Source organism: Ursus maritimus, unplaced genomic scaffold, assembly GCF_017311325.1.
Source record: "Ursus maritimus isolate PB19 unplaced genomic scaffold, ASM1731132v1 scaffold_13, whole genome shotgun sequence".
NCBI classification, from domain to species: Eukaryota; Metazoa; Chordata; class Mammalia; order Carnivora; family Ursidae; genus Ursus; species Ursus maritimus.
The window spans coordinates 41,505,179-41,528,911 of NW_024423675.1; positions in this window are offsets into that span (position 1 = coordinate 41,505,179).

Below are 23,733 nucleotides of genomic sequence, written 5' to 3' on the forward strand. Positions count from 1 at the left end.
TTTGCTGGGTGTTCACTGTTGCAGCCATTATTCCCTGTGCACCGGGCACTTTCCATCTCCCATCTTGTCCGTTCCTCACATTAAAGAATGATCCTTGCTTCACAAACAAAAAACAGTCCCCTCATCTAGAAAGTGGAAGCTAAATTTCAAACCTGGGTCCATAAAGCTACTAAATCCTTTATTCTCTGAGGTGAAAAACCCTCTCTGCTGGGAATTAGCAAAAGGAAAAGTCCCTTTCTCCCTCCAGACAGGATCATGGCAGCTTCCTGTTTTGGGAGAAGTGGGGAGAGCCTGTGCTCACCTACCACAGAGGGCCTGGGAAATGGGGGAAACTGTTGGCCTCCTTCCTTGGAAGAGTGCTTGATTGACCCTGAGAAGAGGCAGAGACTCATTAAATTGGCTCCGTGACACCTGCTGGGAGAAGATAAATATCCTTATAATTTTTCCCGCATTGAGAAACACCACAGCAGAAGTATTTAAGCGTTTACCGTAGTCAGGGATGGGGGTGTGGGAAGGGAGCCCAATTTGAATTGACTTCTCAGATTTCTTAGTCTAATTGCTACGCTACATTTTCCCTATATTGTTAAACATTAAAATGTCTCTTCAGCTTTTGGCAAGATGTTTTAAAACATCAAAATTCAATTTTCTGCCAATTAACAGTCATTTAATTTAGGACTACCTAATTGAGTTTTCTGATTTTAAGGTACTTAAGGACTAGAAACTCAAATGCCATGTTTTAGCCCAGAGCTAACTTTTTATAAGCACGCTATAACCTTTCTAAGAGACCTTGAACCACAGTGACTTTTCTTTGCAGGTGTAACTATAATGAGCTTTGATCGCTTGCTCAAGTGTATCCCCACCTGGTTTTGAATCTGTAATGAATCATCAGCTGGGGTCCCAAGTCACCACCTCGGGAGGACAGCCAAGCACAAAGGTCAGGGAAAATCCGTCTTTGTCTACAAAGTGGCCCCAGCAAAAATATCTCATTTAAAATCTGCTGGAAGTTGGTATTTTCTTTTCTTCCTAACTCAGTGCCTGCACTCTGGTGAGCAGAGCAGAATGAAAGGAAAATGTCTTTCCTGTAACAGGCATCCAGAGGGAAGAACCTCGGAAAGCAAAAAGACAATGTTACGTTTTAAATATTGGGGGCGCCTGGGTGGCATAGCAGTTAAGCATCTGCCTTCGGCTCAGGGTGTGATCCCGGCGTTATGGGATCAAGACCCACATCAGGCTCCTCCGCTATGAGCCTGCTTCTTCCTCTCCCACTCCCCCTGCTTGTGTTCCCTCTCTCGCTGGCTGTCTCTATCTCTGTCGAATAAATAAATAAAATCTTTAAAAATTGGATTTTATGGCAGGTGCTAGGGGCCCGTGTTTGAATGTGGGACTTGATATGCAACCAAGAGACAGTTACCTATCAGTCAGGATGGTAATGAGTCACATCCAAGTTCGAGGTCTATGCATTTCTGTGACCCAGCTTTGTCCAGATATTGCTACAAGAAACTGCTTCTTACGGTCCGACAGACAGGCTTCAAGTTTCCAAAGACGTAACCCCCCAAAATGTTCACTATAGAGCAGCGTGTTTCAGGCAGCCTTTCTTGTTTCACTGTAGTGACTGGGGAGAGCCAACTACGACAATTACATGGAGCTCCTGACGCCGTCTGACGCGTGGCTGAGGCCGCAACAGTGTTTGTTAAATGGATTAATGAATATATGAGTGAATAATAAAGTGTGACAGAATCCACCAAGTTCCTTCTGGGTCACACCGGCTTTTAAAAGGGTTTTAAATTGAGTTCAGAAGTGCTCTCAAGGTGAATATGATGGCTCAATTTGGCTGGCAGAGTCACCAAGACATTCTGAGAGTAAAGTCAACCTGCCTCTTAGCCAGTAGTAGAAAATCTCCCCACTTCCAGGTATGACCCTCTGAGTGGAAAGGAAAAGCCCCCTACATGGAATATTTTCATACAGAGATGCAGCCAAATGCCAGAAATCTGTTTTTTGTTTGTTTGTTTGTTTGTTTGTTTCTTTTGTTTAAGTAGGTTCCACATCTAACATGGAGTCCAGAGCCAGCCTTGAACTCATGACCTTAAGATCAAGACCTGAGCAGAGATCAAGTCAGTCGCTTAACCGACTAAGTTACCCAGGCACCCCCAGAAATCCTTTTAAAAGGACTGTGCATGGATTGCAGAAGGTACTGTAGAAGCTAGAAGCTCTGGCTTTCCTATGTGATTGAGTCACCGTGAGGAGATTCATAACCACCCCAGCAGTCACTAAATCCTTAAAACTGAACATGTGGGGTGTGATTGTAATAGAAACCGTATCATGGGCTTCGTAATCAGAGTTTTGGGGTTTGAATACAGCACAATCACTAGCTATGACTTTTTTTTTTTTTTTGCTATGACCCTTATTTAACCTCTTTGAGACTTAGCTTCCTCTGTGTAAAATGAAGGTAATAGAAATCTATCCTATAGAGGGGTGAAATAATACGTGTAAAGTAACTAGCACAATACTACTCTCTTAGCAATTGCTTGATAGACAGTAGCCAGTGACGTTATTGAACAGATACACGTGCCACCTTGAAAGGTTCGTTTTCTGCCTCTGGACTCTAGACAGTCACACAGTGTTTACTGTGCATCGACGATATGCCAGAAGTGTGCTGGGTATCACACAGAAAATGTTGACTACACAGATATGGCCCCTTGTTCTAATGAAGTTAATACTTTAGGAAGGAAGAGGGACATTAAACCAGTAACCTTTAGGCAGAAAAAAATCAGAAAATGTGAAATGACCATCAGTGATCCAACCATCCAAGCTTTATTATTTTGAACTATTTTTACCCTTTCCTTTCCTTGTCCTCTGTCTCTTCCCATAGACTATAAGGAACCTCAGAAGAAATGTCGGACTCTCCATTGCTCTAGTCTTAATAATTTTTGAAATTGCAGGCCTTGAGAGTGGACAATTCAATGTATTAATCAATATTCTTATTGCAGAGAATAGAATCTTCTCTGGCTCAGCAGAATGGTGTGGACCAGGGAGTATCAATAATTCCCCGGTTATTGGGAGGTGTGAGGAAATGGATCTAGGCTGAGTGAGCATGAGCCCGCAGCCACACGGGAGAGCCAGGCCATCAGGAGTGGTGGTCACCTCTACACTGATCAAGAAACTCCAAATCAAGAAGTTGCCACGTCAGCTTCCTCAGACCCAGAACTCTCGGCTCCAGTCTGCCCCGGCACAGCGAGAACCCTGGACCTGCCCTTGCCCGCATTGACTCGGTTCTGAATCAAAGTCTTGTGTGAACACATCTAATGGGAGGTGTCCAAATCACATACAGAATGGCACCACAAATCACACCTGGGGAATGTGGCTTTAACTTTTCAGCCTCAGCACTCTTCAGTGGGCCTGCAGGGGAAGGAGAGCGAGGAAGCCCTCAGGATCCATCACCAAGGGGTCAGTAAGGGCAAAACTGTCAGTTGAACAAGGGCAACTATTTTTAAGAAGAGTGGATTCTCTTGCATATCCGACCAGTTCATTGGCTCCATGGCAGGGGAGCTACCCTTTTTAACTCTCCAGCACCCTAATTCAGCTCGACCTATAATAGGTAGAATAGAATAGATGTTAAGTAATCCGACTGCTCTAATCTTTCTTTTATTTTTTTTTCAAATGCCTGACCTCGGACAGGATGTTCATGAAGAGAAGGCTACTCATGGCCGGCGTCAATTTCCTGATGTGTCATGGAGTCTCGCTATTGGCTTTGCCATTTGCTGGTCAATGTGGTTTGTAGGCAGAGCCAATGAAATGGATCCAGAAATGGAATGTAACATCTGTGACCAGTTCAAACCTTTCAACATGATGATCTGTTTATCAGAAACCAAAGCTGCTAAAAAGAAAGTACAAAAAAGAAGGGAAAAAATCTAAAAAGCCAACTATTCATTATAAGTTTGAAAACAACCTGTGTGTGGGCATGACTCTGTGTGTGTGTGTGTGTGTGTGCGTGTGTGTAGACCACATGTTAAAAAACAAATTAGAATGTGGTGCATGTTGATTGGGGGTGACGAATCTTCCAGGTTTACCCAGGATTCGGGTAGTTTCCTAAAACATGGGACTTCCAGTGCTGAACAAGGACACTCTTGGATGAATCAGGCTGGCTGGTCAAAATAATGCATCCTTAGACATAGAGATCTTGTAGCTTGTGGTCTGAAATTTAGTGTTGCCAAACATCACAGGAAGTTGCAAACTGTTGGACCGTAGATTCAGCCAATATGGTGTCTGTTTTAAAAATGTGTTGCCAGCATTTAAAAACAGAGACTTTGGCCAAAATGTACATGTCCAGCTCTTCTTGATAATAATGTTGATGATGCTGCTTAATCCAGAAATTCCAGGTATGCCCACGTGATTTCTGTGCTCCAGGGCACAGAATACAGCGTTTCATTTGTCACCATCTCTGTCATTCCCTATTGTCTTAACTGTTACTGAGCCTCAAGTCAGCTGTCATTTATCATCTCGCTTGTGCTATTGCTTTTCTTATAACTGAGAAACATGAACTTTTTATACATTGCCATAAAAAATAAGAAAATGAAATATACACTGAGAAGGCCGTGCATTTCAAGAGAATGTGGAAGAGTACATTTTTCTTGGAGCTGACCTCCTTCTCACATTTACACCACCTGCCTGACCTCTGTAGTCACTGGCATGTGGTTCCTGCTCCAAGGAAGAGAGTTCAGTGGACAACATACCTTTCCTGATTAGTCTTTAGTGAATACTGTATTCCTCAATAGAGAAGTTAAGATGCTCATTTTCATATCATGCAGTCATTTAAACATGTTTTCAAAGACTTTTTATTGACATGAAACCCATTTATGATGATTAGATGACAAATCACGTATCCATCTTTTTACCTATTGGCCTCATATGTCCAAACTTTGCCGGGCTTACTATAAGTAAATGCTAGACTTCCCAAAGGTCTTTATTAGAATCCCCATTATCATCTTGTCCTCATTCGGAAAATTCAAAAGATGAAAAGTACAAAGTTATAGGTCCAGAGTCAGTAAAATGTTCCTGTAAAGAGCTGTAGGGTAAATGGCTTCGGCTTTGCAGGCCATGTGGTCTCTGCCCGGCTGCTGACTTCGCCAGTGGAAGTACAGAAGCAGCCACAGGGAGTCTGGGTGCCAATAGCAATTTCTTCGGACACTGACATTTTAATTTCATATCGTTTCAACGTTCACAAAATGTTTTTCTTTTGATTTTTTTCCCCCAACAATTAAAAAATGTACAAAACATGCTTGGCCCATGGGCTGTACAAAAACAGGTGGTGGGTCAGATTTGATCCTCTGGCCCTGCTTTGCTGACTGGTGTTAGAAATCCTCGGCGTGTCCACCCACAGGGACTGAAGCTTCATGGATCGTGGCAAGCCGTACAAGTAACTTCTGAGAGTACAGTGTATTATTATGCTCTCTCCTATGGAAACAAATATTATTACACAAAGATGATGCAGCCCCAAGCAGTATGGGTGACTGTATTTAGATGATATACCAAGTGTCCATGGTGGGAGTAAAGTGTGGATTCGCATCTGGTAAGCAAAGTGGCATGTTCACAACTGACTCATGCAAATACTGTCCCACTTAATGATTACATTTAGAAGAGCACACAATGGAAATTCACGTGGAGGAAACATTTTTAATGCAGACGGGGTGGTAGCATTATTCATTGGGCTGTGATGTCATTGACTGATGGTTTGTATGGACAGTGAAATTGATAGAGCTACTTTAATTTTCACTAGTTATAAATTGTTTCATAATTAAGGGCAGAGAGAGAAATTATGCGTCCTGGGAGTGACAGAAGAAATTTTCCCAGCTTTGCTCCCAGGGACTTGGGCTGCTGGGCCTTAGCTGCAAAGAAAGAAGACCGCTTATTTTTAAGTAGTTTCTGTGATGCTGATTGGCAAAGAAAAGCCCCCCCCCCCCGCCGCAGGTATGAGCAGAACCCCGCAGATTTTGCTCTACCTTTCCCGATAATGTTTCTAAGTGGAGTCGTACATCAGAAACACCTGTCACGATGTGGATGCTGGAGGCCCTCCCCCGAGCTCCTACTGCATCAGAAGCTCTGGGGTGGGACCCCGGATTCTGACCTTCGGCAGGTGATTATTAGGTCCATCAGAAGACTAAGGGTTAACTTGCAGAGACTTCTATTGCCTCAGAACACAGTGCCCAGGGCTTTGCTTTCTGGCTGTATTTGCGGGCATAGGACCTTCTCAAGAGGCTGAGAATCCCAATGCCGGAAGGTGTAGTGGTTGCTGAGTGCACCTCGGACCTTCCCCTCGGGTCTCACCACCTACCTGGCACTGCCAGGGGTAGCAATGCTGGAAACTCCCCTCACCATCACCGTCTGTCCGTCCTTCCTTGTCGTCTATGAAGACACTGCCCACCACCCTGTTCCTCATCTTCCCTGCCCTTCGAAAAACATAAGCTTTCCAAGATGTCAGACAGGGATGTTGCCTGCAAGCAGCCTCTGCTCTCAGCCCTGCCAAAGCCTCAGGAGACAACTGCAGCAGGTGCCCAGCTAGCTTCTAGAACAAGGCAAAGAGAAAACACAGAGAACAAAGCACAGAGCAGTATCTCGATAAAGTATTGTCCCACACACTGAAGCCTGACCACCACAGGGCTACCCAAGGTAGTTTGACAAATGGTGAGCTGAATCAGAAAGCCAGCCAGCCAGAGAGTGGTCTGGGAGGAGGGGTGGCGGGGTGGGGGCGGGCAGAACCTGCCTGAAGATGGGGCTGCTGTACTCACCCCCCTCCCCACAGCTAAAACATTCAGTTGTTGCCAGAAGAAAGAGCTACATGGTCGGGGCCAGTCTTATTTGAGGCATGAGGGACCGAAGGCTCCAGTTCTCATAAGGATCCTGCCTTTCTTATTCCTGGTGTACAATGCTCTGCTTCTTATTCACATTAGTCCCCAGCATCTGTAATGTTGGGTGCTGCCTTGATTGTTTCTTGATGGTACATTAGAGTCTGGCTCTGACCCCATTCGCTCTCCTCGATGACAGAGTTCCCCAAAGCAAACCCCCTCTGAGTCCACCTGCTTCTGAATTCTTTACTGCTCCCTGAGCCATTTCCTTACCTAGATTCCTGTACGCGGGCTTCTGCTCACTTGTAACCACTCAGGTCCAGGCGTTCTGAAACTTAAGCGTGCTTCAGAATTCCCTGGAGAACCTGTTAAAAAACAGGGCTCCAACTCTGATTTTTCTGGTTGTGCAAGCTTAGGGGTGGGGTCAGGAAATCTGCATTTCTTTTTTTAAAAAAGATTTTACTTACGTATTTGAGAGAGAGAGACAGAACACAAGCAGGGTGAGGGCAGAGGAAGAGGGGCAGAAGGAGAAGCAGACTCTCTGCTGAGCAGGGAGCCCAATTCAGGGCTCCATCCTGAGACTTCAGGATCATGACCTGAGCCGAAGGCAGATGCTTTAACCGACTGAGCCACCAGGCGCCCCAGGAAATTTCTAACTCCTACCCAGCTGATGTTGGGCCCCACACGTTGAGAACTACCACAAGTCTACTAATTGATTGTTCGAATAAATTCGCCTCTTCTAGAAATTCAGGCTGCAGCCATCCTTCAAGAAGCAAGTCTGATTCATGGGCTCAGGGCTTCTCTCTGATGTTTCCAGATGCTGTGTCGATTTATGAGGTTGTATCCAGCCTGACGAGAGTCATTTTTACACAGTGCGTATTTGACCGAATTCAGTCACGCCTTCTACTTCCCGGCCATTGTGCAGCTGCAGCTGCAGAATCACAGTTTTGCAGGATATTTCCTTTTCCAAACAAGAAATAGGGTCACCTAAAATACATTATAAAGCTGACCATAATTACAGCCTCAGTGAACATCGTCCCTGTCTACTGAGTCTTCAGTAGGGAGCATGGTGCTCACATGAGTATCATTCGGGGTCCTGGCAGGAGACAGACTAGACAGTCCCACTGGGTACTCGGAAGAGAGGTCAACAAAGGAACGACTTACAAAGTGTGGGCAGAGTTTGAGGAAACCACAAAGATGGGGTAGTACCCTGGGGCCAGGAAGAGTAGGCCCTCAGAACCCACAGAGTGTAGCTGTGAGAGACGGCAGCCAGACAGGAGCTGTGAGCTTCCATGTGACAAATGGCCAACTCTTGACCACCTGGCAGGGAGGGAGCTGCAGGAGTAAACACCTGGATCTCCCTCACCTCCCATCCATGGTCTTCCATGGGTGCTTCGTGGAGGTCAGGAGGCAATAGAGTCTACCGGTGCGTGCATAGGGTCAACCTCCCAGGACACAGTTCAGGTAGAAAAGAGGAACACACGGTTCTGGAGGGGCCCGCACGAGTTTCTAGTGTGACACAGATCTTCCCAGCAGTCCTCTCAGGAAAATTCTGCTCTTCTCATTTGACAGGCTCTGAGTGGTTAGGTAGCCTCTACTGCATTAACATGGCTAATAGGCTTCAGAGCTGAGGTTCAAAACCCTGATGGCTTTGCCTCCATTAGATGAAGGGGATGGAGGAGAGGAAGGGTATCTCCCTGGAGAACCAGGAAGTCCCCGTATTTCCTGTTTCTGTTCATCCCGGAAGTCTTCAGCAGCTTGCAGAAGAGCCTTACATTGTATGCTTCTGAGATGCTGGGGCAGGGCGATGGCGGTTGTGGCCGGTGCAGGCTTGTTGGGAGAGAATCCACTTTCCATGCACAGCATGTGCTCTAATCCCAAGTGTTCCCCAGCATAGACACCAAGGAAGGGCATATGCGTTCTTTGGGGTCTGTCAGACGCACGGAACAGACTAGGGACGGGTTAACACCTGTTGCCTGCGTTTAGTATATGTCACTCTCATCTTTGCAGTCCACCACTGTGGGACTTCACCTCAGTATCCCCAGTCAACTGTTACTTACCAAATGCTCTTGGGGGCATGGCTCATGGGCAGGCTTCCCATTTTTCAGCAAAAATAATAATATTTGTGAAACTTATGGCATTGATTATATCTCAAAACAATTTAGTTGGTGCCTGCTAGTTATTTTAACACTCTAAGGTAAGAGGTGTTATAGATCTCTTCTTTCCCTCTTGTGAGACAGGCACAGAAATGAAGGGATACAGAGTTGAAGGAGAGACATCTCACTTTTCCCTCATAATAGCAAACATTTCACTGCTACACATGATATGAGTGTCTTTAAAAAAAAGTCGACGTAATTGTCGTAGAAGTTCAAAAACATGCCGTTCAGCAATGTGTCTTCTGTCTACCCATGACCTGTGGGCCTTGGCTTAAGGTCAGTGAGTAGAAAAGGGTTGAGAAAAATTATCTAACTCAGTGCTCTTTCTGGAAGGAAGAGGAACAATTTTAAACAAATTTAAATATCTTCAGAGGCAGGCCAGAGAAAGAATACATGAAGAGGGGCGGGGTGCATGGGAAGAAGCCGGGCCCACAGGGGTGCAGGGGCCCAGGCAGAGGAAAAGCACCTGTTCATCCTTAGGGCCACTTCTCTGGTCTGCAGTCGATTCCCCGCCGGCTTAAGAGTGTGGGTCCAAAACTTCTCAATCTTAAAAAGCCAGGATCTGAGAGCTAATTTCTCATTGTTGGCCATTAAAAAATAATGGATTCAATAAAAACACATTTAAAATAAAACACATTTAAAGTAAAAATAAAAATCACAGAAAATTTAAAACATTAAAAAAAAAAAACCCACTACATAAAATAAATCTACTAAGGTCTGTCCCTGTGTGTCCAGTCAAGGAATCTAAGAATGGAAACCTATTACTCCAAAAATAAAGAGACTTATTAAATAAACTCTCTCTAGTCTTAAAATGCAAAACATACCTTCCACAATTAAGGTTGGCTGGAGGTAGAGGGCTAAGGTATCAAGCACGCCACCGTTCTAAGCTAACCTTACTCAGATCCAAACTCTGTTCTTTCCCTTTCTTTCTTTATGAAGAGCACAGATGTCGTGTACCCATTTGCTTTTGATATATTTTTAACGTTCAGACCGAAAAGCAAAAGGCCTTTGTCTCCCATTTGCTTGAGTTTGTTAGACAAAAATAGGTCTCTTTTTCATCACCACGTGCACAAACCATTTTATTAATAATTTACCACAATGTTCCACAGCAGAGACAAAGCAGACACCTACATGATCATTATGTGTTCGGGGGCTCTGCGGCCCCTTTAATTTTCCTGCACCTGCCGTCACCTGTCTCTCCCTCCTTTCGAAGATTCGTGTTTTCTATTGTGTTGCCTGCACCACCTTTGTCTTCACGGTGCAAGCCCCCTGGGTGGGTTGCTGCTGTAGAGAGAAAGCAGATGCCTATAGCTTGCTGTGACCCCATTTCCCACCCCCCACCCTGCTTTCCCAAGCCCTCGCACAGTGATGTGCCGTACAGAGGTCCTGGGGGCCGTGATGCGTTAGGAACCTCAGGGCTGGTCTTAGCCCAGCCATTAACTGGGCTGGAAAAAGAGGCATTCTGGGCGAAATCTCCTCGTGTGATAAATGCAGGCATCTGACCCAATTTTAGGTTCCCCTTTTCCAGTTCAGAGGGAAAAGCAGATTCCTCACCACACAGATGCTTACATGTGATGTCCTCAAAGCCAGTGGTTCTCTACTCAAAGAGCAGACAGACAGTGGGAAGCCTGCAACTTGTCCATGGGACTCTCTGTCTCTCTGCTGTGTCTTACTGGAAATGCTGATTTCTCTTGTCCTCTGCAGAAAGGACCCAGCCCGAGCTTTGTGCTTCTTCTGTGAGCAAAGCCTCTCCTTTGAACTGTGTTCCGTCCTCCTAGGGTATTGGCCTTTTTAAGAAATACCGTGAATTAATTACTCCCATGTGTTATCTCACGGAAGGCAATTTGATGTGCTAGGAATTACTGGTTTCATTTTGAAAATGTGGACACAGGCTGAGATAGATGACGGGTACAGAGTTGGTAAGGGCTGGAGCTGAGATCTGAACCCTTCGAAGAGTCTTATCTGCCACTGTAAGGTAATAGAAAAGGGATTTCGAAAGCTTCTCTCTTACACGTTTCTCTCTCCTCTTTCTCTCTGTTAGAGTCTGTACACATGCAAAAGATTCTACATCAGTGGATCTTTGAACACACAGATGACTGCAGCAAAATTAGGTCCTCTGTGAGGCCCATGAATCTTACGGCCACGTGGCCCCTGGAGGATGGGAAAGAGAAGAGGGATGGGGTGGGGCAGCTAGGGATTCCAGATGGTTGTGGAGTCTGCCTTAGAGAGAAGAGGAGTGAGAAATATCCACAAGGAGAGCGCTAGAAATAAAGGAAATGCTTACTGCCACCAGAGTGTTACTTTTCCCCTGGGCATTCATCAGATGCAATTAGTTATCAGTGTGAATGGTTTAAAGCATATGTTTGCTTTTTTTGTGTGATCACTCTTAAGCCTTGTTGAAAGCACGTGTTCTTTCATACTGGGGGAAGAAAAAGAAGAGGGAGAATGACTGCACAGAACTGAGGTCATAGTGGTGAAGTCCTGAACACCAGCCCTTCATAGAGAGTGAAGATAATTTGATCCAGGGTATTTTCCCAGAATCATTGACCGGTTGCGGCCTACTTCCTCTGAGGCCACTCAAGCACCGTCAGTTGGATAAGCCAAAGAAGCAACCCAGTTTGGTCAGTAAGAAAGCTGAAATCAGAAAGTCAGACTCCTTTGCAACAGAGATTTTGCCAGAGTTGGTCTTTTTCACAATAGCTGCCATCAGTACAATGTGACGGTTAAGAGTGAGTCAGACTCACAGGCTGCTTTCCTATTTTCCAGCTGCCCTTGACAAACCTCTGCGTCAGTTGTCATGTGTAAAATGGGGAGAAGGACACCACCTAGATCCTAGTGTGTGGTTATGTAGTTTAACTGGAGTGACGTGTTTACATCACCCAGGACAACATCTGGAGAAGGGTAAATGCTATGTTGTATACACACACACACACACACACACACACACACACACATGTTTATATACATTATATTTATATACACACAAGTGTGCACATAGAAATTGATTCTGTAGTCAAACAGCAATTTGGAACCATCTGGGGAATGTTTCACAAGGACACTGAATTTCCTTAAAATGTATTTGAAAACTGCTACAGAGCAAGGCATCTGGGGACACTTGGATTTATACATCTGTGGTTCAATAGAATTTGATTGCTTCTTTTTGCCTTGTACTGACAGGTTGTTGTGATACAGTGGAGACACCTCACGTTAAGGCTCCTCATAGCCCGAGGCCGTCGTGCAGGCTAGCTGGAAGGGCTCCCTGGGGCCTGCGCCTCAGAAGAGGGACCTAGGGAAGTACACAGTGCTTAGTCTACCTTCTTCACCCATTCATCCCTTCCACAAGGTCCAAGCCATGATGGCATCACTGTGTGGTCCTGAGTCGGACTGGATGGAATTCCTTAACTGGGGCTAATTGGATATGGGGTGTTGCTCTGACCTAGAAACCCCATCATTCATGATTCTGATATGTGCTACCAAAGGACTCCCAGGAACAGATCGTGAATCAGTTACAACAAAGCCGAGGGCTCATAAATGCAATAATGTATGTGCTTATGATTCAGGGATAGAAGGAGGAAGAAGGAATCGAGTTCATTAGCCAATTATGCACCCTGAGGTCTCAATGTCCTGGCTGTCACTGAAGGTGAGTGATTTCTTCCTGTGTACTAAACCTTTGCTGGGTTTGTGGGACACCTCCCACCTCCACTACTTGCCATTCATCTTCTTTCTACCTCAGTTAACCAATCCGTAGCTAATGGATGTTAATATTTACTTAATGCTGAGTGGTATTGTGAGATTTGGGACGTGTAAAAGGATGCACTTGAAAAGCAGGCAGAAAATATCATCATGTTTGAGTACTTGAACAAGATTTAAGTGGAAGGGTTGGGAATGGTTTGGACAAATAACACAGTTTAAATGCACTTGTTACCTGAGCCAGACATTCAATTAAAAGGGACTTGTTTTTAAAAGCTGGAGGACATATATAAAAATGGTTTGAGGGTGGAATGATCCAGAGGCATACAGGGAAGTGGTTGAATACCCTGGCTTTGAACTCAGACAGTTCTGAGCTCATCGCTGGTTCTGCTTTCTTGATAACTGTGTGTCCCTGATAAAACAGCTAACCTTCCGAGCCTCCCTGTCTTCATCTGAAAAACAAGATGGTAATACCTACCCAACAGTAATGTGCGCAAAGAACTTAGCATAACGCCTGGCACATAGGTTCAAGCAATACATGTTGTGTGGATAGCTCTCAGAACGAACGACTGCATCGTATTAATCTCGCCATTGGAGGATACAGATGGAAATTAATCTAAATAACCCAGACTTCGGAGCAAAATTTCTGACTGACATTCTCATCTCTTCAGAAATAAGGCACTTTGCTTTGCTTGTTCTTCTCAACATTTCAAAGATAATGTTGTTACCCTTTTTTTTTTTTAGATTTTATTTATTTATTTGAGAGAGAGAGAGAAAGTGAGCATGAGCAGGGGGAGGAGCAGAGGGAAAAGCAGGCTCCCCACTGAGCAGGGAGCCCGATGAGGGGCTCGATCCCAGGACCCTGGGATCATAACCGGAGCCAAAGGCAGATGCTTAACTGACTCAGCCACCCAGGTGCCCCATACACTTTCTTTTTTTAATTAGAATCCGGAAGTTCATGACCCCATACATTGCAGGAGAACTTTGGTTTATGAACAAGTTGTTTCTCAAAAGTATGTTTGCTTGTAGGTTGTTTGAAATCTAAAATATATTTTTCAGAAGGAGCAATGTTATAGAAGATGAGGACAACCCAATGACTAAGCCAGGCATGACCCCTCCTTTAAGACAACGAATTGATATAGGGCTAATGAGTTGTTCCACTCCATGCCTCCTGTAGATACCAGCCTCAAAGCTCTGAGGTATGCTAGGTCTCTTATCTGCTCAGAGATATGTGGCTCTATTTCACGTTCAGGATGATCCAGACTCTTCCTCGCATAAAAATCTGGACTTCACCTCACCTCTTCTCTCTCTCTCCACCAAGATCACTATGTTTCCTTCCTTCAGACATCCTTAGGCCTGGATTTCTCACCCTCAGTAAACAAACAAACAAACAAACAAAAAACCTCAAAAAACAAAACAAAACATCAAAAAACTTACAGAAGTGTTAAGAGGAAAGGATTCAATCCTCAAGAGAAGAAATTGCCTTTTTTGTTGTTCCTGGAGCAGGGTCTGCTGTCCACAGTGATAGTTGCATGGCTCCCGCAGTGATACCGTAGTTAATCGTTCCTGGGGTCAGCAAATAAAGGACCTGAAAATGATGTAGGGAAGTCAGCTCTCGCATAGCCTAGGGCCCCTCTCATTAAAAAATGGATGTGTCATGGGGATGGAAAGCATCCACTCTTTCTTCTACATCTATTTTTTTCATACATCTGTTCTGCCTCTGACACCAAATTGTAAAGTCTTGAAAAACAGGGATTTTTGTATTTCCCAGTATAGCTAGTACGGCACTTGGCCAATGGGGTGGTGAGGTGTTCAAAGGTGTATTTTTAAAAATTTAATTCCAGTGAGTTACCACACAGTATAATATTAGTTTCAAGTACAATTTAGTGACACCTGGTACTCATCACAAAAAGTGCCCTCCTTAATCCCTATCACCTATTTAACCCATCCTCCCACCCACCTCCCCTCTGTTTAATATCAGTTTTTTCTCTATAGTGAAGAGTCTGTTTCTTGGTTTGCCTCTCTCTCTCCCCGCCACCCTAGTTATTTGTTGTGTTTCTTCAATTCCACATATGAGTGAAAACATACGTTGTCTTTCTCTGACTGAATTATTTCGCTTAGCATAATACTCTCTAGTTCTATCCAGGTCATTGCAAATGACAAGATTTCATTTTTTTATGTCTGAGTAACATTCCATTGTGTGTGTGTATATATATATATATATATATATTTCATCTTCATCCACTCATCAGTCAATGGACATTTGGGCTTTTTCCGTAATTTGGCTATTGTAGATAACACTGCTATAAACATCAGGATGCATGTATCCCTTCAAATTAGATCAAAAGGTATATTTTTTAATTTAAATTCAATTAGCCAACATATAGAACATCAGTAGTTTCAGATGTAGAGTTCAGTAATTCATCAGTTGCATATAACACCCTGTGCTCATCACATCACGTGCCTTCCTTAGTGCCTGTCACCCTGTTACCCCATCCCCCCACCCACCTCCCCTCCAGCAACCCTCAGTTTCTTTCCCATAGTTAAGAGTCTCTCATGGTTTGTCTCCCTTTCTGATTCCTTCGCATTCCATTTTCCCCTCACTTCCCCCATGATCCTCTGCCCTATTTCTTATAATTCTTCATATGAATGAAACCATATGATAATTGGTATATTTTTTACCAATGGTGATTCAGATCTTTATATGTACTTTCAAGTTATCTTGTCCTAACTAAATAGAAGAGTCCATGGAAGAAGGAAAGTAATAATATAACGAAGACATACATTTTTCCAATCTAATAACAATTCAAAAGAGATCCACGTATTCAATCCAGAAGAAAAACAAAGCAGCGGATTTGTTAGACTGATGTGTAATGTGGTTTTTCTCTTTATTAAGAAAATGAATTGTTACATTAGTGCTTGTCCAATTTCATAGTGATTTTAGAAAATCTAACGCCCCTTTAATATAGAGCAGCTACTAAATTTCTCTTGTAATTTTAATAAAACCAGAGGGTTACTTTGCACCAGAGACAATGTATTTCCTCCCTTTTTCCATCTCTGCCTCCCACCTCCTTATTCCACTGCTTTATTAGTTAAAGAAAAGTCAGATGTTTACCTGGAACTTTGAGCTCATCTTTCTCACGTATTCATAGAATTCAATACAGATAAATCTTGGAGCAATACAACTTCCAAGTGCTATAAAACAAAACAGAAGCACAAATAGCTTTTTCTAAACACTTCTTCATCATGTCCTAATTTTTTTACTGGATGGAAAATCCCTCAATGAAATAGAGAAAGTTCTTAGCAACTGATGCCTCACATTCTATTGCAAAATGAAAAAGATGGAGTGTTTGTTTTGTGAAACAAAACAAAACAAAAAACTAACGGCAATAGCAACAACCCATATTAGTCACCTCTGCCTCTCTGACCAGATGGACAAAACGTTCCATGGTCTATAAATTAGAGTATGATCACAGTCATGAGTCAGTGATGTGACATGAGTCAGTTGGTGAGGTGGTTGTCCAGTTCTCTGCACCAACTCAGGAAACTCAGGTGGAAATGAAGTTGGTATTTTTCTGGTAGAGCTGCCATGTTTAATATTGGGAGAGTCCAGAAAAAGGGAACTGAGAAGTAGTTAGACAAGGTTATGGCCACCATGTCTGGGGAAGATGGGGTAAGGGTGATGCTGGAGGGTGGAGGTGGGGAATGAATGGGACTGGGTTGCCTATCCCTGCTCTTCTCCTCTTCTGACTATAAAATGCAAGAGAGTGTGTACAAAGTATGTGAACAGAAGCTATGAAGAATGGATATTTGAGGTTTACTATCCCCAAAGGGAAAGAAAAGAGACCTAGAAGACAAACTTTGTAGGAAGTAATGACTGTTTTTACTAAACTTTATTAAACAAAGGAGGATTAGGAAAAAGGAGAATTTGACAATTGTTATAGGGAACAGTTGTTTGTGTGTTTGAAGAATCTGCCAAAAGAAAGTCTGAGGAATTTTCCTATTATACTTAATGTATTAAGAATATTTCCTTATATAGTTTCATACAAGAAAGAATTTCTAAGAGGAAAAAAGTTTTAGATATTGTTTTAGATACTGATGGGCTTGAGGAAAGTTGATGTATGATGAATAGTTTGTGAGATACTGCTCACTACATAGGAATACAGACAGTTCCCAGCTCACAAAATGGTGATGTTCTTTCTAAACAGACTGTTTAGAATTTGGAATCTACTTTTGTATTTACTTACATTCATTCTTCCAATCAAACAGGTTATTTAGGGCCTGATATGTGTAAGGCAAAATTCTGAGACTTTCAGATTCCAAGACGAATCAAATCCAGGGCAGGATATCAGTGAACTCAAAGTCTAGGAACGAAGATAAGATTGGTATAGAAAGAATTTTAATACTTGGTAAAAATTGCATAGTGTCCCAGAAAGGGGGGGTACACAAAGAGATAAAAGACTGAAGAAATACAGTGAGTGAGGGCTCCCAAGGCATGGAATTAACATTACCTTGACATGGTGAGCACTGGGGGTTCGAGCATGGGCTTGGGAGACAGTCCAGCTGGATTTGAATCCGAGGCCCAAGTCCTCCTAATCATGCAACTACTCTGGGCATCAGTTCCTTCATCTACAGAATGGAAGTCAGAGAAATGCTGGCACTTCACAGAGTTATTGTAAGGACTAGGCAAGATACATGTGAAATTCTTAGCCCAGGTCATGAAGTATAAAAGATATCCAGTAATCTTATTATTAGTTCCAAAGTATTTTTACAAGTTGACACTATATAATGGCACAGTGGAAGCCCTATTGCTTGTTTAAGGTGAGAATGGCAGTTTTGGGTATTAGAGCATCTGCTAAGCTGAAATTGTAAAAGGAAAATGAGGGACTCCTCTTCTAAACTCCAATCCCAACTTCTCCAGCCAGGGGCAACGGAGTCACTTTCCGCCTTAACTCATCAATCTCAGTGGCTCTCCTGGCAGCTTGGGACTTTGGGGCAAGAGAATGATCTGGGAGGGAAGGAAGGTTCTAGAACCTCCTACCATTGTCCCCAGAAGATGTTATTGGTGCCATTACTTTCCAACGGTCCATCTGCTTCCCTTTCTACTGCTACCAGCTATTTCTTCTAACTAGAGAATCATTTCTACTATGGTCCTCCCAGGAACAGAGGAAATTCCCTTTCTGTTTGAATTGAGGCCTTGTGAAGCTCTTAGAGTTATTTTAACTATGACCAACAAAAGGAAATTGAGTAAGATAGAAAGGTGTTAGGTCCTTTTTCTGATCAACCTCATTTCTCCACACTGCCCCATCTTTCCCCTTCAGGCCTAAAGAAAGACAAAGGAAGCGGAGGTGGATCTGTTAGTACTTGAAATCCTGACGTATAAGACGTATCTGTATTTCAGAGATTCAATTTGCAATGATGTTCCTGGACATTGGATCACAGAAACTGGATAGGGATTTGGACTGTAGGACAGTACCAGACATGAGACAGGGGGGAGACAAGGCTAGAGGATGGGCCCAGGCTGGGGGTGCTGCAAATAAAAACAGTGAACCAGAGAGATGGGGAGTTCAAGCTAGGTGGGAACAGGAAACCAGGCCACTAGGTCCAGATGCTGCTTTGTTATATGTAAAGAGTTTGGCCCCAGGCTGGATGCAGGTGAAGGACCTGTACTGGTAAGCAGGACCCTGCACTTAGAAGGGCCTGGGGCTTAGCTTAATGCTCTGCCGTCACTATCTCAAAGTTCCTAACAATTTTTAAGCAAGGAGCTACACATTCTTATTTTGCTGTGGGTCCTAAAAACTATGTAGCCGATCCTGCATATAACCCATGTGGGACTAGGATGGGGGGAAGGTGAGAGAGAAAGCCTAAAAGGACATCACTCTAGAGTTAGCTGAATGAAGTGGGGTTGGGGAAGGGGGCTGAGGGGACCCATCAAGGCAAAGCGAACCTCATGCACGAAAGCTCAGAAGCACGAGGGTGAGCAGCCGACAGTTCACCCCGGCTATGGCACAGCTAAGGATGGGAAAGAGCAGCAGTGGAAACCAGGCCTGATAAAGCGTGGATTTTACACTGAAGGCCAGGAAAAGGCTTTGTATGGATTTAGGCAAAAGAATAACACGTTTAAATTAAGTTTTCATTTTCAAAGGTTTAATCTTGGGACAGTGATAGGATGTTTTCCCCCTTTGGCATTGGCAAGAGGAGGGAGGTATGGAAAGAAAGAAGGAAAGTAGGTGTATCAGGGAAGAGGGTATGTAGTACCCAGGAGAGATGATGTTGCAGGTGTGAGCTAAGAACACGTGTGGAAATAGAAACAGGACCTAAGAAGGCAGAATCAATGAAATTCGGTGATCCATGGGGTGTGAGAGGTAAGGGAGAGAAAGAAGTCAAGGATGGTTCCCAGATTCCTGTGAATCAAAGTATTTGGGTTGTTTGCTTATGTATGGATGGATTCTTCTTTTCTGTCCTCATGAACGGAACATGAACAGACTCCACATATCTAAATAATTGAATTTTATTCTTTTTTTTTTTTTTTAAGATTTTATTTGACAGAGACAGCCAGCGAAAGAGGGAACACAAGCAAGTGGAGTGGGAGAGGAAGAAGCAGGCTTCCAGGGGAAGAGCCTGACGTGGGGCTCGATCCCAGAACTCTGGGATAACGCCCTGAGCCGAAGGCAGATGCTTAACGACTGTGCCACCCAGGCGCCCCTGAATTTTATTCTTGAATTATTACTTCATTCAAAAATTATCTTGTTGTCTCTAGAATTTGAATGTTTATATTAATGGGAATTTTGCCCCTTTTTTTTTTTTTTTTTTTTTTTTACTATGCTGTGTCCTGCATTTTCAGCAACATTATTGGAATGGCAATAGCCGACCTCAGCTCTGACGTTGGGTGAATACAAGCAGGCGCCCTCCTCTTCGCTGGATGATGCACATGTTACTTCTCAGTTAGCGTCTCACAAACATCATGTCACAGGGATCATTTTCTCAATATTTGGAGACAAGGAGATGGTGACTCAGATTAAGTAAGAGCTAATTTAAAAAAAAGAAGAGGTTTAAGGCCAAGTTTCCTAACTTCGTGTTTTTTTTATTCCTCTCACCAAATGATGTTTGCCTCAAGGGATTAAACCAAGAAGAGTTGAACCAGCAGATTAGTTTCATCCAAATATTTCTGCACTTTCTTCCTTTGCCCCATCATTTATGTGGTCTTAGAGATGGCTGAAAGAGAACCGAAACAGCAAATAATGTGAGTAAGAGAGAAGAGAACAGCAAGAGTAGAATAGTTACAATACTCACTAAATGACTGGTGGAGAAAGTTGATGACCGTTACGTGGTCGTGATGCAGTCAAGGGGAATCATGGCCGTGCAACATGGAGTGGGCGCACCTTCCTGGCCCCTCTTGTGCCACCTTTCCCTAGTCTCATTTCTTCACAGAATTTATGGCTTTTCAGCACATCATCTGAAATTATTCTGATTATCATGATGTTATTATTATGTACTAATTAGTTTTATTTCCTGTATTAGATTATCAACTCCTTGGAGAGAGGGGCCATTATGTCTGGTACACCGCTGCATCCCAGAACTAGGAAAATGCTAGTGTTTAGTAATGTCTCAACAAATATTTGTTGAATGAATGAATTTCAAGAATCAGGCATTAAAGAAACACTTTTATTTGCTTAGGTGTTTTTTAGAGAAAAAGAGAACCCATGTGAGTGTGGTGGGGGGCAGAGGGAGAGGGAGAGAGAGAATCTTAAGTAGGCTTGATGGTCGCGGGGCTTGATTTCACCACCCTGAGATTTTGACCTGAGCCGAAATCAAGAGTGGGTAGCTTAACCAACTGAGCCACCCAGTTGCCCCTAAAACAAACAGATGAACAAACAAACAAACTTTTAAACAGTGCAGGATAAACAAAACAATTAGCTGAATTAAATTATCAACTTTGGTTATGGAAGCCCACATATAATATCTTGGAGGATGACTTTTCCATTTCTTTTTCTACTGCTGATGCCCAAAAATGTAAGAGGAAGACTTGATAAACCCTGAAAGATATGCAAGTAATCTTAGGGGAAAAAACGTTACAAAGATTAGTGCATTATGAGCACTAATAATGAATCTTACAAAAGCACATTACGTTTTATTGATAGGGCAATGTGGAATGAATTATTCAGAGGATTCTAAAGATGTATGAAAACTCTAATTTCATGGAAGGAAATCCTAACCACTAACACTCTATGTTCTGACCCAGAATCCTGGAGCCCGGCAGTGATGCTGGAAACAAAACTGTCTTTGGCTATAGATAGTGTAAAACCTTAGTTCTTTGATGAAAACAAAACTTACTTAGCTCCAAATGCCAACGCTTCTTGTTCCCATGTGAAAGAATATCATGTCCACTTTACACTAAAGAAGGGGAAACATCTGTATTATACTTCAAAGATCGAGGCCTAAAATTAACAATTTGGGAGTGGTAATAACCTATAACATGTAAGTTGTAATCGGGAAAACAGTGGTGAATACTAAGTACTCCTGGACATTTACATTTTTGTGCATGCACGTGGACTGGTTTTAATTAATTAAAAGTCAAAAAATAAAAAGAAAGACAGAAAATAGAATGTATTAAAATTTACTTAATTTATTAAATAACTCATCTTCACTCTTGCAAAGAACTGATCATTTCACTTTTAACTATTCAACAGAGACATCAGAACAAAATACAGGTGATATTTTTTCATCTCATAATGATTTGATATCAATGGTAGGTAGATATGTTTACCTGGGATAAAACAAATCAGTTTCTATGTAGACTGAGTTATAAAATCTCCTTTGGATTATAAAGTGAAATGGGGGAGCTCCTTAAAATATGCAGCTCCTGGTCCCTCCTATTTCCTACAAGAGTGAGACACATAGGCAGAAGTTTACAAAGCCACGAAGAGAGTGCAGGTTAAAAGCATACACAGGAAATTATAGGTGCCTAAAAGATCACCTAATGAGGCCAGGCCAACGTTATCTAAACAACAAAATTTTTGTTGAGTTTTTAAAAATTTAATGAAATCCTATTAAATGTTTATAAAAACACAAGTATTTGCAATTTTACTTTTAATATGCACTTCCTTGATAATATTTAATTTGATGCTATGTGTCATACATGTTTTATCTAGATGTGTTCAAACCAATATTTTGTTATGCTATCTAAGAGGAAGAACGGTGGCAAATATATGAGTTTTCTAGAGCTGCCATAACACAGTACCACAGACTAGGCTGCTTCAACAACAGAAATGTATCTCCTCACAGTGTAGGAGGCTAGAAGTCTAAGATTAAGACATCTCCAGGGCTGATTTCTTCTGAGGTGTCTCTCTTTGGTTTATAAATGGCGGTCTTCTCCCTATGTCTTCACACGGTCTTCCCGCTTTGTGTGTCTGTGTCCAGATTTCCTCTTCTTATAAAGATACCAGTTATATTGCATTAGGGCCCCCTTCATGGCCTCATTTTAGCTTAATTACCTCTTTAAGGACTTTATCTCCAAATGAGTCACAGTCTGAGGTAGTGGGGGTTAGGGTTTCAACATGTGAATTGTGAAGGGCACAATTCAGCCCATAATAGTGAGCTTATTGCTTGCTCTTTCCTTTCACCTAAAGACTCGCCCACTTTAATTTCTCAGCGACGTGAAGAGAGCAGCGTTTTTCTCTTACATATATAATGAATGAATTCCCACCTTTAGTAGCATACAGATAGTTGCCTTTTGTTTGAGGGATCTGAAGGAAGAGACGGGGAGAAGAGATACGTAGAAATGCTTCCCTGGGGCTTGACCCACATTTGTTCCCGCGCTAAACACCACACCCTGAATGACAGAGTCACCATGTGTCCCTCAACAGCCTCTTGTGTTTGTGACATGCTGATCCTTCTATATAGCACAACACCCAGGGCAAGGGCCCCTCTTGTCTGAGTCTCCAGGAAGTATTGCGAGGAATGGTGAGGGCTTCCATTATAGCTATGCAAGCAAGAATAAAAGAATAGAGAGTAGGGGATGATTTGATAAAAACTGACACAAGGCAAAATCTAGGATTTATAGGAGGAAGTGAGGAAGAGGAAGGAGCCAAGAGTAATTCCGTGGGGTCTTTCTTGAGTAATTAGGTGAACAGTAATATTACTAACTAAGGGAGAGCATCTGGAGAATCTGCTTTCAGGGTAAAGAGGAGCTGCACTTGGGGCATGCAACTCCATAGATAAATTCTATCGATCACAACCAAGCTCATATGCTCCTATGTACAGCCTGGTTAATTATGCCAGCTTGCGGAACGTGATGTATAAACTATGGTGGTACGTGGTATGCTAACTAGTAATCAACATACATCAATTAAAATGTGTAACCTGAGCTTATTGACAATAATATAGCCATGACAAAAGGAAGAAAGAAAAGGAAACAAGACAGGGGTTTAACATTTAAGAGTTGTGCAAAATCAGAACCAAATATACCCGAACGAACAACAAAAGCAAGCCTTTCTTGAAGAATGCTACCGGTTCAGCTATGGCTTTGGCCTGGGACTCTAGAGCCACCTCTGATGATATCGGTGGCACAAATTTCAGTGACTGATGTCTAGGATATTTACTTATCATTTTACATCATATGATATGCACCAACGTTAACTGCAATGAACCCGAATTTTGAATTCCAGGAAAGTTTAACAAAGTTTTTTTTTTTTCCTTTTTTAGAAGAGTTACACTTCTGGGGTGCCTGGGTGGCACAGCGGTTAAGGGTCTGCCTTTGGCTCAGGGCATGATCCCAGGGTCCTGGGATCGAGCCCCACATCAGGCTCCTCCGCTATGAGCCTGCTTCTTCCTCTCCCACTCCCCCTGCTTGTGTTCCCTCTCTCGCTGGCTGTCTCTATCTCTGTCAAATAAATAAATAAAATCTTTTACAAAAAAAAAAGAAGAGTTACACTTCTAAAACCTATTGTGTCGTATAGCCAAAAGTTGGGACTAGTCTTAATTTCATCAACAAAGGAATGGATAAATAGAATGTGGTTTATACACACAATAGAATATTATTCACCCAT